Source organism: Bos mutus, chromosome 10 (assembly GCF_027580195.1).
Source record: "Bos mutus isolate GX-2022 chromosome 10, NWIPB_WYAK_1.1, whole genome shotgun sequence".
In the NCBI taxonomy this organism is placed as follows: domain Eukaryota; kingdom Metazoa; phylum Chordata; class Mammalia; order Artiodactyla; family Bovidae; genus Bos; species Bos mutus.
The window spans coordinates 69,985,318-70,004,703 of record NC_091626.1 but is presented as its reverse complement, the minus strand read 5'-3'; the positions used below and the strand labels follow the sequence as shown (position 1 = coordinate 70,004,703).

At 39.2% G+C, this 19,386-nt stretch overlaps 1 protein-coding gene across 6 annotated transcripts in view; it reads right to left on the bottom strand.

Annotated features, from left to right (window-relative positions):
* The window catches only part of TTBK2 (tau tubulin kinase 2), a 132,134-nt gene extending 116,506 nt beyond the window's left edge, over positions 1-15,628 (bottom strand). The window contains exons 1-3 of one of the 6 annotated variants that reach the window (XM_070378141.1): positions 15,253-15,627; positions 12,890-12,938; positions 11,175-11,306 (exon numbers count right to left, since the gene is read on the bottom strand). The gene's annotated coding sequence lies outside the window, so the exon portion shown is untranslated. Of the gene's footprint in view, positions 1-8,615; positions 8,681-11,174; positions 11,307-12,889; positions 12,939-15,252 lie in introns of those variants that run through there. The other 5 variants (XM_070378140.1, XM_070378142.1, XM_070378145.1 and 2 more) reach the window with 5 other exon arrangements.
* Between the last annotated feature and the right edge of the window lie 3,758 nt (positions 15,629-19,386).

Sequence of the window (19,386 nt, the reverse complement as noted above, 5' to 3'; positions counted from 1 at the left end):
ATTGTTGAGTTTAAAACCAGCTTTTTCACTCCCCTCTTTCACCTTCATCAAGAGGCTCTTTAGTTTCTCTTCACTTTCTGCCATTAGGGTGGTGTCATCTGCATATTGGAGGTTATTAATATTTCTCCCAGCAATCTTGATTCCAGTTTGTGCTTCATCCAGCCCAGCATTTTGCATGATGTACTCTGTATATAAGTTAAATAAATAGGGTGGCAATATACAGCCTTAACTTAACAATACACACTCCTTTCCCAATTTTGAACCAGTCTGCTGTTCCATGTTCAGTTCTAACCGCTGCTTCTTGACCTGCATACAGGTTTCGCAGGAGGCAGGTAAGGTGGTCTGGTATTCCCATCTCTTGAAGAATTTTCCACAGTTTGTTGTGATCCAAACAGTTAAAGGCTTTAATGTAGTCAATGAAGCAGAAGTAGGTGTTTTTCTGGAATTCTCTTGCTTTTCCTATGATCCAATGGATGTTGGCAATTTGATCTCTGGTTCCTCTGCCTTTTCTAAATCCAGCTTGTACATCTGGAAGTTCTCGGTTCACATGCTGTTGAAGCCTAGCTTGGAGGATTCTGAGCATGACCTTAGTAGCATGTGAAATGAGTGCAATTGTGCAGTAGTTTGAACACCCTTTGGCACTGCCCTTCTTTGGTATTGGAATGAAAACTCCATGACTTCTCTATGCCTCTTCAATTGCCTCAGTTATAAAAAGAGGATAATAAGTGTGGCTATTTAAGGATTAAAAGTCATAATATATGGCATATGTAAAAGTGCTTATTCATCCCAGTGCCTGCTACACTGACTATGCCCAATAAATGGTAATCATTATTTATTATTATACATCAGTTTGCATGCTTCTTAACCAACAGAAGAAGAAATAATCACAATCACAAACATAATGCTGTCCAAAATAGTCCCTGAATTGCTTGAATGCTGATGAAAGGAAATAATCACGGAAGACTAGAATTTAAACCTAGTATGCAACTACTACTTATCAAATTGATATGAAAATGTTTTTGTCAACAAGAGAAATTGTTACTCTACAACTACGATTCAAATTAAATTATAGCATTTGATTTGTTATCATTTTGCTCTTAGAGTTAACAAAAATTGGTTGACCAAAAAAGAAACAAAACTATTTCTAGGATGGAAAAAGTATATATTCTTTCCCAAATGTGTTTTGACTTGAAGCAAATTTTGAGTACACACCTACTTAAAAAAAGAAAGCTTTGTCATAGTGAATATAAAAAAAGAACTTATTTAAATATAAAAAGTAAAGCCTCATATACTGCTAGTAGGAAAGTACTTTGGAAAATGGTTCTTTATTACAAAGTAAAGCTGAAAATATGCACCAACTGTGACCCAGCAACCCTTTTCATATGTATACATCCTAAAAACACTCTTCTCACATGTACCGGGAACTGTGTACAAGAATTTTCAATCACATTGTCCATAAATACCAAAACCTGGAAACAAGCCAAATGTCCAGCAAGAGAAGAATGGATAAATTATGCTCATACAGTAAAAAAATGTAGTAGCTTCCTACTGCTGACGTAACAAATCACCATAAATTCAGCAGCAAAACAACATAAAGTTACAGTCTTACAGGTCTGGAGATCAGAAGTCCAGATTTCCACTGGGGCTAAACTCAAGGTGTCAGCAAGGCTATGCTCCTTCTAGAGTCTCTAGAGGAGAATCCTTTTCCTTGACCTTTCCAACCTCAAGAAGTTGCCTTCATTCTTAGGTTCATGGCCTCATCCACCATCTTCAAAACTAGAGTGGTTTAGTCAAGCATCTTCAAAACTCTCTGACCTGTGCCTCCATCATCACATCTCTTTATTTCCCTCTGACAAAATATATATGCCTCCTTTTTGAAGGCCCCTTGTGAGTACACTAAGCCCAAGTGGATAATGAAGAATAATCTTCCCATCTCAGAGCTTTAATTTAATGACACCTATAAAGTTCATTCCCCTATAAGGTATCATATTCAGAAGTTTCAGGGATTAGGAAGTGAATATCTTTCAAATAATACCATTATTTGAAAAATATACTAAAATGAAGAAACTACTGCTACTCTGAACTACATGAAGAAACTCAAGTGTTGTTTGTTGTTTAGTTGCTAAGGTGTAACAGACTCTTTTGCGACCCTGTGGACTGTAGTCCACCAGAATCCTCTGTCCATGGGATTCTCCAGGCAAGAACACTGGAGTGGGTTGCCATTTTCTTCTCTAGGGGGTCTTTCTGACCCAGGGATCAAACCAACGTCTTCTACATTGGCAGGCAGATTCTTTACCCTGAGCCACCAGGTAAGACAGCAGATATTGAAAAAAATCAAGCAATACAAAAATATACATACAATGTAAGTCCTTCCATATAAAGTTCAAAAATAAGCAAAACTAAACTATGATAAATAGGGGTACAAATATAGGTAGTTAAGTCTATAAAGAATAAAACAAGAAAATGATTTTTCATAAAAAGCATAAGAACGAATTGCTTTGGAGTAAGAAAAGGGCTTCCCTGGTAGCTCAGTCGGTAAAGAATCTGCCTGCAGTGCAGGAGACCCATGTTCGATCCCTGGATTGGGAAGATTCACTAGAGAAGGAAATAGCAAACCACTCCAGTATTCTTGCCTGGAAAATCCCATGGACAGAGGAGCCTTGCAGGCTATAGTCCATGAGATCAAGAGAGTCGGACATGATAGTGACTAAACCACCAAAAGAAAAAGGGATGAGATAAAGAAAGGGCTTCTGAGATACTAGCAATGTTCTATTTCTTGTCCCCTTGGCTTTCCTCTTTAAACTGTACACACACTTTTACATACCCTATGATTAGGGCTTCCCCAGGGGCTCAAACAGTAAAGAGTCTGCCTGCAATGCTGGAGACCTGGGTTCAATCCCTGGGTCCGGACATCCCCTGCAGAAGGAAATGGCAACCACTCTGGTATTCTTGCCTGGGTTCTATAGACGGAGGAGCCTGGCGGGCTACAGTCCATGGGGTCACAGAGTTGGACACGACTGAGTAACTAATGACTCTTAAAAAGAACAGTAACAGATAACAGTAATATAAACCAGAGAAGGAAGAGCCAGACACAATGTAGATTAGGCAACAATCATCTAGCAGTATGACAGCAAGAGACTGTCCCATCTGTACAATGGTCAAAAGTCAGGTAACCTGTGAGTTGGGCATGAGGCAGAAATCTAGGTTCAGAGTAAAGAACAGGCTTACAAGCAACTGCAAAATCACATGTCTTCTAAGACACTTTACAAAGTCTTCCTACAAAACTATAAATTTCTTGAGGTCAAGAGCAGAATTCTTCTCATCTTTGTATCTCAGTACCTAGTATAATACCTACCACAGAATAATTATTGAATAAATAATGAGTGGAAGAATGAATGAAATGTCTTTTACCACCCAGACAGTTGAATGAAAAGAAGTAGTCCTCAAGTAAATAAGTAAGAGTTGACTTTTAAATTTATCGTATGTGCCAAGTTGCTTCAGTCGTGTTCAACTCTGTGCAACCCCATAGGCTGTAACCTGCCAGGCTCCTCTGTTTATGGGTATACTGGCAAGAACACTGGCAGGGGTTGCCATGCCCTCCTCCAAGGAATCTTCCTGACCCAGGGGTCGAACCTGCATCTCTTATGTCTCCTGCATTGGCAGGCGGATTCTTTATCACTGGCATCACCTGGGAAGCCCAATTTAACAGAATGTCATTCAATAATTCTTACAAACACATAGAAGAGTACAAAGAAGTATAAATGCATAGTTTTGCCCTCAGTGAGATTACAATCAAAGGAAGAAGTTAAACAATCATTTCCAAATTATTTTTTGAAGTAGAATACAATATAAAACCAGAAATTAATAGTATTAATAATTTTCTGGATTAAAAAGGCAAAATATATAAGTTCAGTTCAGTCACTCAGTTGTGTCCGACTCTTTATGACCCCATGAATCGCAGCTCGCAAGGCCTCCCTGTCCATCACCAACTCCCGGAGCTCACTCAAACTCATGTCCATCGAGTCAGTGATGCCATCCAGCCATCTCATCCTCTGTCATCCCCTTCTCCTCCTGCCCCCAATCCCTCCCTGCATCAGAGTCTTTTCCAGTGAGTCAACTCTTCACATGAGGTGGCCAAAGTACTGGAGTTTCAGCTTCAGCATCATTCCCTCCAAAGAAATCCCAGGGCTGATCTCCTTCAGAATGGACTGGTTGGATCTCCTTGCAGTCCAAGGGACTCTCAAGAGTCTTCTCCAACACCACAGCTCAAAAGCATCAATTCTTGGGCGCTCAGCTTTCTTCACAGTCCAACTCTTACATCCATACATGACCACTGGAAAAACCATAGCCTTGACTAGACAGACCTTTATTGGCAAAGTAATGTCTCTGCTTTTGAATATGCTATCTAGGTTGGTCATAACTTTCCTTCCAAGGAGTAAGCATCTTTTAATTTCATAGCTGCAATTACCATCTGCAGTGATTTTGGAGCCCCCAAAAATAAAGTCTCTCACTGTTTCCCGATCTATTTCCCATGAAGTGATGGGACCACATGCCATGATCTTAGTTTTCTGAATGTTGAGTTTTAAGCCAACTTTTCACTCTCCTCTTTCACTTTCATCAAGAGGCTTTTGAGTTCCTCTTCACTTTCTGCCGTAAGGGTGGTGTCATCTGCATATCTGAGGTGATTGATATTTCTCCCAGCAATCTTGATTCCAGCTTGTGCTTCTTCCAGCCCAGCGTTTCTCATGATGTACTCTGCATAGAAGTAAAATAAGCAGGGTGACAATATACAGCCTTGATGGACTCCTTTTCCTGTTTGGAACCAGTCTGTTGTTCCATGTCCAGTTCTAACTGTTGCTTCCTGATATATAAGTTAATCAACATCAAACTGCAAGGGCCAACACATATGATAAGCCGGAACTGGGGAGATTAACATGGGCTAAGATAATCATACCAGGTTTCTGAGAGGAGCTAGATAGAATTTATAGTGGTTTGCTGGTTGCTGGCATGTCGCTTCAGTTGTGTCCGACTCTGTGCGACCCCATAGACGGCAGCCCACCAAGCTCCCCCGTCCCTGGGATTCTCCAGGCAAGAACACTGGAGTGGGTTGCCATTTCCTTCTCCAATGCATGAAAGTGAAAAGTGAAAGTGAAGTCGCTCAATTGTATCTGACTTGCAGCAACCCCGTAAACTGCAGCCTGCCAGGCTCCTCCATCCATGGGATTTTCCAGGCAAAAGTACTGGAGTGGGTTGCCATTGCCTTCTCCATAATATACATACATCTGCTCTTTTTAAGATTCTTTTCCAATACAGGTCATTACAGAGTACTGAGTTCCCTGTGCTATTCAGTAGGACATTGTTAGTTACCTATTTTATATATTGTAGTGTGTATATGTCAGTCCCAATCGCCCAATTTATCCCTTCCCGTAGTTTTAATTGTGAATATCAATCAGTGACAGCATTCCTGAATGAAAAGTCCCATTCCAGTAATTGGCACAGTAATGTTTAATTAATGAATTCATGATAGAATTAAGCCTTGGCCTTTACAAATAGGATATTACCAAAGTTGTAGCATTTAAAAAAAAAGGACAGGAAAGCAGCAACTGAATACCAGTTTTTCCACTTTGCCATACCCTCATATAACCTGTGTGCATCTTCATTACCTTTCCTCTTTCCCCACAATCCCATCAATCCTTTCTCCTGCTTTAACTGGTCCTGCCAGGCCCTGGGTCTGATGGTCCCTTACTCATCTTGCCGGCCAGTCAGTGCTTGGCCGTAGTGCATTTCAATGGTCTCAGGTTTTCCACTAGTCCTATCTCCCATAACCAGCTTTAAAATATATGACTGGATGAGTAAACCCTTCTCTATTAACTTTTTATAAAAACCATTCATTATCCCTTAAACATGCTGGGCTTCAAAGTGTTTTCCCTCATACAGTATGGTGCACCACTGCCAAGGGAAGCTCCCCCTCCCACTGGGGTCATCCAGGGAGGCTATGAGAGTGCTCCTTCGACTTCTAAAATGAAGCTGACTCACTGGTGATTGCAAAATAGCCCCAAATTCTCCCATAACTGTATACACATGCCTTAACAATGTGACCTTGCTCCGCCTGCCATTGAAAGGTAGAGCTTCTTCAGCATTCTGGAAACTGGGGTTGGCCCTATGACTTGCTTTGATCAGTGGGACATCAACAAATATGTTCCAGAAGGTTAAAAAGCACTTATGCACAAGACTTCCCCTCTTTGGCTGGTTTTGGGAGCAAGATAATGAAGAAACCCAAGCTAGGTGACTGCTTCACACAGACGAGAGCAAATGAGCCCAGACAAGACCAAAAGAACCATTCAGCTGAACCCAGTCAAACTGCCAACCCACAGAATAATTTATGAATTATAATTTTGGTCCCTGAGCTTTGGGGTGATTTGTTTAATGACAAAAACTAATTGAGGTGTAAGCAAAAAAGCAGAAAAGAAAAGGAGCAAAGCATACAAGTACAGGAGAAAATGAATGCATACATGAGCCTAAATGAAAAAGAGTTCTGATTACAGTGAGAGAACACATAAGCCTGAAAGTAAATTGAGTTTGGATTGTAAAAACCAGGCTAGGAAGAAAATGGACTTCATTCAACTTAAACAGAGAAGGAAGAGCCATTGAGGACTTCAGAGCAGGGGAGGATATAACGCAAGAGCAAAGGAAGTCCAGTTACAACTACTATTATCTAGACAGGCTGAAGCAAAAAATTCTCCTACATTTGCAGGAAGCTAAACAGATAACAGCATGGTTCTATAAGTGCCATATATAGCTTATGTAAGATTCTGTTCTTTAATAGAAAAACAGGAAAATTATTTTTACCTACAATTTTAATTTCAATGAGAACAGTCCTAGAATTAATCATCAGAAGAGCTTATGACGTGTCTAAAGAATAAGGAAAATATTTCTGAAACTATGTTTGGGCACAATGATAATACAGATTTCTAATGACAGCATAACTTTGAAATATGATTCCTCTTTGTTTGAGATTTCAAATACCCACCAGACCACTTTAGCTTCTGACCACCACAGTTAACAGAGACCAGATTCAGCCTCCCACCTTAAATGGGAAAAATAGACAAAATATATGAAATGAAGGATTTTAGACACTAGACAATAGGCAGCACAGAATAAGGATCCACAAAAGAAAATAAGTGAGGTCATCCTTAAGATTGCCCCCAGTTTATTGTCTGAGAGAGTTTTCAGACTGCAGCATAGGAATGAGGAACCCAAACAGAACTAAGCAGTCTCACTGAGTTGAAGAGACAGAATTAAGAGTTTTGAGAAGGCCAAGGCAAGGGAGAACACTGAAGAGAGCTGTCCAAAGATATGCCTCTTGATATCTAGAGGCGGTTCCTCTTGAAACTTTGGCTGAGTACTTTTGAATGCATGTGTATAACAAAGCAAAGAACAACTAGAAAGGCGCAGGCAGAACAATCCTTAATGATCACACAGGTCTGTGAAGAGTCTGTATAGTCACAGAGTGAAAAAAAATTTTTTTAAATCTTTAAAAACATCCAGGGCCATGAATGCATCTAACTATTTTCAAATAACTGTATCTCAGAACAAATCCCCATAACATTTATGAAAATTAAAAAAAAAAATTCAGCACACAACAGTGTAAAATCATAATGTCTGGCATCCAAAGAGAAATTACCAGGGATACAAACAAGGAGAAATAACAATCAATAAAAACAGACTCACAAATGGTACAGATGATAAAATGGAGGACAAGAACTTTAAAAGAGCTAATACAAATATATTCAAGAAAATAGAGAAGAGCATTAAGCATGAGGAAAGAAATGGGGAGTTTTTTTTAAATGAACTTCTAGACATGAAAAGTATACATCTGAGATTTTTTTTAAATACACTGGATAAATAAAATAAAATAAAATACACTGGATAGGATTAATACCAGCTTAACCACTGTGAAAGAAAGGATTAGTGAAGCTGAAGGTAAAGAAAAATGAAACACACAAAATTAAATATACATAGAAAAAGACAGAAACTAAACAGGGCATCAATGCACAAAAGGATAACATCAAAAAGCCTAACATACATATAACTGGAATCCCTGAAAGAGAGAATAGTGAGGTTGTTTATACTTTTATTTTGGTGTGAGTTATTGCAACCATGTTATTGTATATAAAGTTTCTCTCCACTTTCAGTAAATATTTTAATTTCTGGATACATTTATTTGGCCCAAAGAGATTACAAGCTAAAACAAAACAAAACAAAACAAAACCTGAAGAAAAAAATGTCTGAAATTTTTCCAAATTTGAGGGAAACTATCAAACACACTAAACAAATCTTATTATTAAAGTTAAAAATTGGATGCTTTCAAGATAAAACTAAAGTGTAGACACAAATATACAAAGACTACACACGAGCTAAGCTTTTCAAAATATCTAATAATACTAACATAAACAACAGTAGTTAGTATCAAGAATAGGATAAACCCCATGATATTTTTTTTTAATGCTGTAGGTTTTAGTAAAAGCCTCTCTAAAGGGTTGGTAAAAAGAAATGAAGATGAATAACCCTATTTGCTGATAGCAAAAGAGAAAAAAAATTTAGTCACCACTCACACTTCAACTGTTCCTTCTAAACTTTCACAAGAGATAAATTATACTTCCAGCAATATGGACTCTCCCTGGGCGCATATATTCAAGAAAGCAAAATATCTATTAAAAGTGAAGAGAAGCTTTACAAGTCAGTTATGGTTACAATTACCTACAACAGAATAAAAGTGTCAACAACCTAGTTCTCCTCTCCCTGGCTACTGATACTAACAACACATAAACGAATTCTTCCCTTATAGAAAGTACAGTGTAACTTACATAACCAGGTTGTAAGGAAAACACTCAACAAGACCATTCCTTGGATAAAATCTATTGTAACCAGACCAACCAAACAATGCATTGTCTATGATCCTCCCACTAAGAAAAAAAAAATCAATAAAGAACCTTTTCTGTAGTGATCTTCATTATAATTAAAGTATATTAACTTCTTTTTAAAAATAGCAAAAAAAATCAATAACCTTTTCTGTAGTGATCTTCATTATAATTAAAGTATATTAACTTTTTAAAAATAGCAAAACTATATATGTATATATATATGTGTGTGTATGTGTGTGTGTACTGAGGCAGAGAGGTTAATTAATCTAAGGTCCTATGACATGTTCTCACAGAGATGAGAAAGGATTCAGATCTCATCTTGATGCAAAATTAAGTTTCATTCATTTAGTAAGCACTGAAGTTTGTGGCTATACTAACCTTATTTTATAAACCAAAAATTAGGAGCCAGCATATGATAAGGGATATTTTTTCTGATTTACAAATAAATTTATATATTTTAAAACTTACAAAGATATTCAACCTATATCCTAGTTACTTGTACATTTAATAACTTACCTATAAGCTGCTGGACTCTGGCTATAAAGAGACTCAATCTACCTGTAAGACCTCTTTCTTGTAACCATATACACCCTCCTACTGAAAGTGCCTACTCCTAACTTCTGATGTTCAAAGAGTGTGAAACATAACATAGGAATTCTGTCAGTACTTAAGCAATTGAGACCTGGGAAAACCCAAAGTTGAAACCCACACTGGAGGGAAGGGGTGGCCTCTTCAGGGCAAAAGTTTTCAAAGTGTCCTGGTGTCCGGAAAGGATTTGTCCAAAGCTGTTTCAGAAGTTGTATGAATGTTTAATTTGTATTAAATATCTTCATTTTAAAACATTTATTTTAAATCATTTAACTGCTCATAGCTATAAAATATCCACTAACCTCTGCAACTGGTAGACTATGCAGAATAAACTGTGGTTGATAAAATAGAAGACTTTCCTGAATCACTTTCCAGACTGTAGGTTTGTCAGTTAATACATTTATGTGGCAGTCTGCATTTTCCCTTCACGATTCTTGGAACACTTGTAATTCCTTGTTCTACGATTGTCTCTTCCAACTGTACTGCAAATTCTAAAAGTGAGATAATTTCTGTCTTGTTCCGTGCTGAATCTCTAACCCCTACCACAGAAACATAGGAGATATTTAACAAATATTTAAATATTGCTGAGAGAAATATCAATAACCTCAGATATGCAGAAGAGACCACCCTTTTGGCAGAAAGTGAAGAAGTAAAGAGCCTCTTGATGAAAGAGAAAGTGGAGAGTGAAAAACCTGGCTTAAAACTCAACATTCAGAAATCTAAGATCATGGCATCCAGTCCCATCATTTCATGGCAAACAGATGAGGGAACAATGGAAACAGTGAAAGACTTAATTTTCTTGGGCTCCAAAATCACTGCAGGTAGTGACTGCAACCATGAAATTAAGACACTTGCTTCTTGGAAGAAAACCTATGACAAACCTAGACAGCGTATTAAAAAGCAGAGACGTGACTTTGCTGACAAAGGTCCATCTAGTCAAAGCTATGGTTTTTCCAGTAGTCATGTATGGATGTGAGAGTTGGACCATAAAGAAAGCTGAGCACCAAAGAATTGATGCTTTTGAACTGTGGTGTTGGAAAAGACTCTTGAGAGTCCCTTGGACTGCAAGGAGATCCAACCAGTTCATTCTAAAGGAAATCAGTCCTGAATATTCATTGGAAGGACTGATACTGAAGCTGAAACTCCAATACTTTGGCCACCTGATGCAAAGAACTGACTCATTGGAAAAGACCCTGATGCTGGGAAAGATTGAAGGTGGGAGGAGAAGAGAACAACAGAGGACAAGATGGTTGGATGGCATCACCGACTCGATGGATATGAGTTTGAGTGAGCTCCTGGAGCTGGTGATGGACAGGAAAGCCTGGCGTGCTGCAGTCCATGGGTCACAAAGAGTTGGACACAAGTGAGTGACTGAACTGAACTGCAATAGTTCTAAGGAGAGATACTGAAGATCAGAGAGGCTAAATTAAGGTGGTAGCAGTAGAAATGAAAGGGAGAGGGTTTGTGCAGGTAGAATCAGGGGGAAAAAAAGAAAAAAATTAATGAGATGTTTCAAACTGGGTGATTGAATAAATAGTGCCACCTTCATCTATATAATTAAAGAAGTTAAAACAGGGCTGACTTTGGTCTTGGACGGGTTGAATATTTTAAGTGCTAGACAAGTCCAGCAGAAATGAAGTCCTAATCTAGCTTACTACTTACCATACAATTTAGCTTCCAGATGATGTTTTCAAATCAAATTTCACGAGAAGCAAGGCTCATATTTTTCTCTTTAGTTATTCATTTCCCCCTCTATTTTCCTCCTCTCATCTCTGCATTAGTCACTGAAAAATACTGATAAAACTTTTTCTGAGAAATTTTAGAAAATGAGGCACCTAGCAGATTCAAAGAAAAAAGTTGAGGGCAAGGCTTTCCAAAATTAATCCATAACACACAACATAAACGGAACACTAAACGTTAGACCAATATTAGCAAAATACAGTATTTAGATGATCACATGGCTCAAACAAGATCAGAGAAACAACGCAAAATCATTTTTTTTAAAAAGGCAATTACATGGAACTTCAGAAAGATAAAAAAGAAATTAAAGTATAGAAATGATGATAAAAGCATTTCAGTAAAAACAGACATAATGGCAAATAAGTTTTCTAACACAAACATTAAAAAATACTGATTTTTATTTTCAATAGATGCAAATTCTCTAAAATAAATATCTAATATATACATGTATATATGTATAATATATAATAATGATACTTAAACATGGTTAGGTTATTTCTTGACAGCTTAACAAAGGGAGCTACAAAGCTATTACCTCCCATTTGTCAGAAGACACTACAACAACCCAGTGCTTTTTCTTCTTTTTTAATTTTTACTGGCATATAGTTAGATTCCATCCTGGGATCAGGAAGAGCCCCTGGAGAAGGAAATGGCAATCCACGCCAGTATTATTGCCTGGGAAATCCCATGAACGAAGAAGCCTGGCAAGCTATAGTCCTTGCAGTTGCGAAGAGTCGGACATAATTGAGCGACTAAACAACACAGCTGATGTGCAGTGTTGCCCTAGCTTCAGGTGTACAGCCAAGTGACTCAATTATACATATATCCACTTTTTACAAGCTTTTCCCATGTAGGACATTACAGAGTATTGAGGTTCTTTTCAAAGAACACTTAATTTTTTACCTTGGGAAGATCTAACTGAAGTGAAATTCAATAGCTTAATACAATAAAAAGCAGCTATCAACATTCCAAACACCAAGGATCTTATATACAAATGTTAAAGAAAAAAAAAAATCACAGAAAAAATCCAAATGCTAACAAAACTTGACATGTATTATGACTCAATTAATACTAAGAACACTTAAAATATTAACCACACAGACAAGAATCATTATGCTTAACTTAGTCATATACCATAAATGAAAATATACCAAGAAGTCTGCTTAAAAATCACTTGTTTAAAAGAAATTTTCTGACAAAACTGATGTTGATGTTATATAAAAAATATAATTTCAATCTGTATTTTAAACTTACAACCAAGGATCACAAGATATTGAGGAAACTTGTGAGTGGTTATATGTGTTGGAATTATGCTCAAAATTCAGCTCTAAAATTCCAAACTTTTTTCATATAGACCTGAAAGCTCTTTTATCAAATATGGAAATATGATATTTAACCTAAAAGCACTGAGTATTTACAGCACAAAAGCTATAAAAGAAAAAAAAAGTTTTTTTAAATAGAAAGATTCTATTCACTGAAGCCTGAGGGGGGAAAATCTACCCCATCACAACTATTGTTTACAATATACTGAATAACAACAACAACAAAATGACAACGAAGTAAAACAGTATAAACGTTTAATTTCATATTTCAAAACCTATAAATATTAAAAATGTCCCACCATATTAAATACTTACCAAATAAACTGATATAGTTCCAGCTATATTTTGAATGTTTCTCAAAAACCTCAAAAATAGCAAAGAAAGAAACACATGACTCTAGTAATTTTGAGTAACATGCACTCAAACTGTAAAGAATTCCACATATCTATAAAAGAATTTTTCTATTAGAGATTTTTTTAAATGGGAAAGGAAGCTATACTGTCCATTAGTTCTCAAATGCTTTTTCATTTGCTAATCAATTCATCTGTCACTAGTTCAGTAATGCTCATTTTCTCTTGTTTTATACTATTTTTTGTTTTTTCAGACAACAAACATTTATCATGAGGATTAGGAATCTTATCTATCTTATTAGTATCTTAGTTGGGTGGTTCCAGCTCACAGTCTGTCCTGAATTGAAGCAAATCATCATTACTTTAAGATACAAAACTTATAAAGTATTGCCTGCTCCCCCCATCACCACCAAAGTTAAATTCCATGTCATAGCATACTGAGCTCTGTAATATTTATTTACAATGAGAAAACCACAAACTAGCACTGTCACATTTTGGTGCATTTTTTTTTAACGTAAAATACCCTCAAAAGTTTTTTGTATTATACTCGCTTCACTAAAGCAAATGAGCCTTAATCTCATGAAGATTTCCTGAGGCATTAAAATAAGTATTTAAAAGGAAGTCAAAAAAAGACACAAAAACCTGAAGTTATATATAGTACAATAAAGAATTTCCGATATTATGTATCAGCTATAGTATAAGATACACTATCCTTAGCCTCCTGCTGCTGCTGCTAAGTCGCTAAGTCGCTTCAGTCGTGTCTGATTCTGTGTGACCCCATAGATGGCAGCCCACCAGGCTTCCCCGTGCCTGGGATTCTCCAGGCAAGAACACTGGAGTGGGTTGCCATTTCCTTCTCCTACTGAATATCAAATTTATTTCAACTTAATATTACAAATTAATGATGCTAGGGACTTCAATTTTTTTTATGTGTCTAAAACTAAAAAAAGAAAAATCATTTTGTAACATAAAGGAAAAGTTACTAGAAAAACTTTCTTTTATAACCATGCTTCAAACATCCCTTTTAGTGCCTAGACAAAAATGTATCACCTGGAAAACAAAAGCTTCTAAATTAGACACTCCTCTCAGTATGTTTTCAACTTCAAAAGAGCACAAAACATCATCCAAGTCCATACACTTGTTAATCTGAAAAAATTTTAGAGTTGAGATGAATTCTTCAAGATTTGTCATGATTACTGCTTTATTAAAAAAAAAGCATTCAGCTTTAAAATAAATCGCCCATCATCCTTTCCCTGAAAAATGAACGTTACTCTATTCCATTCAGCCAAAAGAAAACAGCAAATATATCTTTGTGGTCTAGCTTAGCAAATCAGTATTTAGAAATCTGTTATTAATGGATCAGAACCAAACACTGTAACAAAATACACTGAGTTGGATCCTCCGTGTGTCTGCAGGTGCACATTCATAATATCATGATCCTCACATATGTGTTAAAAACTTAATTGTTACTTAATACCAAAGCATCTTTACATAATACATAGGTTATTATAAAACTGCCCTCTTTAATGTTCAAAAAAAGAACAATTTCTAAAGTGAAGGATGAGAAGAGTAATACCAGATTGCCGCCACCTATCAACTTTAATTCAAAGCAAAGTACAACTCAATGTCATTTATACCTCTAAGGCAGCCACGACTAAAACAAAATTAAGTTCACTGTGGATAAAGTATCCTGGCATCCCACTGGATTATTTACTTCTGATTTGATAGTAAGTATGTGTGGAGTCTTTTGTCCTTCCTGCAACATTCCAGGATGTCAACACCATCTTAGTCAAAGGAAATGAGGAGCAAATCCCTCAGGTCTACCTGGCACCCTAAGTATCAGAAAGTCATGGCTTCCACGGTCGTTACTACACAACAAACAGATTCTATAGTCCCGTGCCCTCTTCTATTAGATCTGGGAAAGCGGGGTGGGAAAGAAGTGTTTAGTATATCCTGAGAATCCTCTGTGTTCAGTCCTGGTACCCGAAGCAGCATGAATACAAGTGGTATGTGGGTCACGCACAGAGAGAGAAACAGAACGAAGCTTTGTGACCCTCCAAGTTCAGTGAAGACACCAAAAGCCTCTGGGGATACGGGACACAACCCTCCGGAGAAACCGGGGAGAAGCAGACGGTCTCCAAGTTGGAGTGACTGAGTCTGGCACAAGCCCAGGGCGTGGGTAGCGACCGAGGAGTCTCCGGTTTCCCTCCCCTCTACACCACGGTCCGTCACTGGGCAAGGGGTGCGGCCGGAGGAGGGGGTCAGGACCGAGAGAGGGCGGGGCTCCCCCAGCGGCGTCCTGGGGGGGTCGCGGGGGGTGTGTCCTACCTGGGCCGCGGCGGTCGCAGGGATTTCGGAAGGAGGGCTCGGGTCCAGCTCAGAGCCGGGACCTGCAGCGGTCAACCCTCAGCAGGCGGGACGGCCGCCGCCTGCCCATCCCCCGCCGCCAACTGCGGCGGGACCGGAGCGCGGCTTCGAGGGCCGGCCGGCTGGGTAGTCCCCTCGGGTACCGTCCGCGATTACTGGCGGCGGCGGCGGCTGCTGCTGTTACTGCTGCTGCTGGCCGCCCCCAGCCGCTGTGCTTGTGCCAGCCTCTGCTCCTCCTCCTGCCGCCGCCGCCGCCGCCTGGTCCCCACCGCTCCCATCGCCGCTGCGGCGACTACTGCAGCGCCCGCTGACCCGACCCGACGTTATTCTCCCCCTTCGCAACCCAGCACAGCCTAGCCCACCTGCCCTGCCAGTGCGCACGCCCACCTCTCCGCCACAGGTGCTGATTGGAGAGCACGTCCCAAGCCCGCCAAGTCGGTTGGCTGGTCCCATTGCCTATCACGAAAGGGGCGGAGAGTCAGGCAAGGAGCGTCTCCGCCCCCCACCGGAGAATTGCCGCTATCTTCAGGTTTGCCTGAGAGGGCGAGTTACCGGGAAAGGAGCATCACAATGGCAGCGCGCGTGCGCGCGGGAATTCTGGTACTTGTAGTTCCAGCGGCAGCCGCAACTGCCCGCTCGTCCCGAGCAGCGAAGTAGGGCTTCTGAGACTGGTGGTTGGCGCATAGTGGCGTCGTCCTAGCTCAGCAGTTATCTTGGTTATAGACACACAGTTATGACGCGAGGGTTGGTTTTTTCGGAGGAAGATCGGAAATGCTTTGTCACGATACGAATTTACACACGCCGAGGAGTTCGGTCGCGAAGGGCCCCAAATCTTGAGGCCCTGCCTTGCCACCTCCTCAGAAACCTCGGTGCCAGGATCTGGCAAATTGGCTCTGTCCCCAGAACAGCCTAACACGAAGCTATTCACCGGTGTGTACTGGGAACAGGCCTAAAAGTGTAAGGAAGAAAGGAGACCGAGACCGCCAGAAAGGAGTCAGCCTGGAGCCCGGCGTATCCTTACGGTTTTCACATTCATGAAGAATAAGATTTCACTCCCTTTTTGGGAAACACCCCCAGTGAAGGGTTTAATGAGCACCCCCCGTGAGGTGTCCAGTATGGGCTTCTGGGGGACACTGCGGGAGTCCCACTAAGACTTTAAAAGAAAAGCGAGAAGGGCGGAGCGAAGAGGGAGGCTGTGTGGGCTAATTTGTCTTTGGTGTATCAAGCTCTTTGGTAAAGAGGAAACCTTATGATAAAACCCCTCTGCCATCCTTACCCACCAATCTACAGAAGAAAAAGCTCAAAGAGGTTAACAGCTTTCCTAGAACTATAAAACTAATTAGTGGAAGAACCAAACTCCAATCTCATAAACTCCCGTGTCCAGTGCTGTTTTTACTTAATAATCACAGTCATTCCCGGGAGTCTGAAATCCCATGGACTGAAAAGATTGTGATGAATTCTTAGCTTCATTTTACTTTAAATCTTTTTATTTCCTCAAGTGACCTTATGATTAAAGTTGATTAAGAATATAAAATGGTTAAATATGAATCCTATATTCAGTCTCATAACTATTATTGAATCCGTTTCTTGTTCAGGAAATGCCATAGCCTCTCGACATTCTTTGAAAAACAGCAGGCACTTCTGTCATGTCTAGATCCTTGGATAAAAAGCAGGACAAAATGTACATTAAAGGCAATTGATGATGCAGCTCTCTTGTTCTATTCAAACTTTAAGAAGTTGCCAAATTGTTTTCTTTCCACTGATTGAAACCACAAGTTGCTTTTTCCGTTACTTTGTCTCACAGAATATAGTTCACTTCAGGGTATTGTCAGGGCAAGTAATTTGAATTGGAAAGGATCAGTGTTTCTGTAAATAATTTTCTTTAATTTTAAAGATGTTTATAGGGGAAAACAAAGTCCAGATTCATTGAAATTATGGATAGCAGGATTTCAAATAGCTATTCTCCATTTGAAGAGAATATTTTTCACTCATTTTGCAAATATAGTGTGTCCTCTTCAAGCTACCCATATATAATCTCTGCTATCATAGATAAGGGTTTTAGTGAATTTATTCATAGAACTATTGTTTATTTTGAATGAGTTAGTAGATACAGCTGGGTTCTCCAAACGTTGGAACGATGATTATTCTTCTGATATCTTATGACCAACTCTCATTTGCAAATCCATGAAGGATAAGAAAAATAGAAGTCTGTGAGAAAGCAGTCCAGCAGCTGTATCTAAAGAGTTGAAGAGGAAAAAAAAGGTGCAGTGTAAAGGGAAGTGCTGTATGATAAACTTCTTGAGAATAAGACAACAGTATATTTCAGAGTGGAGCTTCCCAGGTGGTGCAGTGGTAAAGAATCAACCTGCCAGTGCAGGAGACACAAGAGATGTGGGTTCGATCTCTGGGTCTGGAAGATCCCCTGGAGTAGGAAATGGCAACCTGCTCCAGTGTTCTTGCTTGGAGAATTCCATGGACCGAGGAGTCTGGCAGGCTACAGTCCAAGGGGTCGCAAGGAGCCAGACTCAACTGAGCACCAGCACTATGTAGCAGACTAGGAAGTATAACAATGAATATTATTATACTGAGAGTATATATTATAGTGAGAGCTAATGCCACAGGTATAGGAATTCCCAAGGAAAATGGCTTCCCAGGCCTCTTTTTTTTTCCTTGGTCTTTTCCATTTGAGAATGATTGGTATGTTCCAAGAGATATTTGTTTAGTTAGGATAAATGGCAAGGTAATATATTATTCAAGAGCTGGTACAAGAACTCAGGAATCTCCTTTTGAGATACATGTATCTCATATATATATTACAAAATAAATAAATGTGGTAGCCAGCCTCTAAGATGGCCCCCAATGATCAATGCCTCCTGGTATCTTTACCTTTGTATAGTCTCTCCCATGCGGAATTGGGCTGCCTCATTTAACCAATAGGGTTTTTCAGAAATTGTGTAAATTCCAGGTCTAGGTCATAAAATACTTTGCAACTTCCACTTTTTTTTTTTTTTTTTTTTTTTTTTTGCCACTTTATTTTTTTAATTGAAGGATTTTGCTTTATAGAATTTTATGGTTTCTGTCATACATCAACAAGAATCAGCCATAAGTACACCCATGTCCCCTCTATCCTGAACTTCCCTTCCCTCTCCTGCCCCATCCCACTCTTCTAGATTGTCACAGAGCCCCTGTTTGAGTTCCCTGAGGCATATGGCAAGTTCCCATTGGCTATCTATTTTACATGTGGTATTGTAAGTTTCCTTGTTACCCTCTCCATGGATCTCACTCTCTCCTTCCCTCCTTTCCCCTGGGGTCCATAGGTCTGTGCTCTATGTCTGTTTCCCCATTACTGCCCTGAAGATAAATTCATCAGTACCATCTTTCTAGATTCTATATATATGCATCAGTATATGGTATTTATATTTCTCTTTCTGACTTACTTTGCAACTTCCACTTTATGCTCTCTTGGATCATTCACTTAGAGGAAAGCCAGTGCTATAATATGAGGACTCTTAAGCAGCCACTTGGAGCAGCTCGCTATCTGGCAAGGAACACAGGCATTACACCAATAATCAGCACCAATTTGCCAACCATCTTAGTGAACTGTTCTTGGAAACAGATACTCCAGACCCAGCCAAGCCTTCAGATGACGGCAGGCTTAGCTGGCATTTTGATTACCCCACTGTGAGATACTTTAGCCAGAACCACTCAACTAAGCCACACCCAAAATCCAGAACCACAGAAAGGATGTGATACAATAAATGTTTGCTGTTGTTTTAAGCACTAAGTTTTGGAGGCAATTTACCATGCAGGTGGGTTCTTTACCACGAATGCTACCTGGGAAGCCCAACTAATATAGTAAGACTGACAAAAATATGGCAGAGAAGAACGACTCAAATCTAGAGATGTGTGCTCTGGATATCTGAGCCTGAAACAATGAGACTCTGATTCTAGGATTAGCCTTAGAGTGTATTCTAGGATAATGAGCAAAGTTCAGATTTATACTGAGTTCCCCACAGAACATAAAACCTCTTTCAACACAGCTTCTTTTCTCCTGCACAGAATAAATAACATACTTTATTCTTTACCTTTATTTGT